Raw genomic sequence first — 401 nt, 5'->3', positions numbered from 1 at the left:
CACTTGGAGACTAACAGTGGGAGGCTGTCTTAGTTGCCTAATGCTGCAGTCACAGAAAATACCACAAGTAGGTGGATTTAAAGAACAGAAATATATTTTATTATAATTCTGGAGACAAAGTTCAAATCACAGTCTCACTCATGCAAATTCCTTGTGTAGGCCTTTGTCCTAGTTTCTTCCCCCTATATGTGTGACTCTCTGTCTCTTCTGCTTTTTTTATAAAGTATAATTCAGAAGTGACTAGTGTGGTGCTGTGGGTTAATGCACTGGACTGCAAAGTTGATTTGAACTGCAAGGTCAGCTGTTCAGGCTCACCAGCTGATTCTTGGAAACCCTACAAAGAGTTGTTATGGGTAGGAACTGACTCAATGACACTTAACAAACAGCATATGTGTGTCTCT

Source organism: Chrysochloris asiatica, unplaced genomic scaffold (genome assembly GCF_000296735.1).
Source record: "Chrysochloris asiatica unplaced genomic scaffold, ChrAsi1.0 scaffold00086, whole genome shotgun sequence".
Lineage (NCBI taxonomy): Eukaryota > Metazoa > Chordata > Mammalia > Afrosoricida > Chrysochloridae > Chrysochloris > Chrysochloris asiatica.
The sequence above is the reverse complement of the archived record's forward strand: the minus strand, read 5'-3'. Positions refer to the sequence as shown.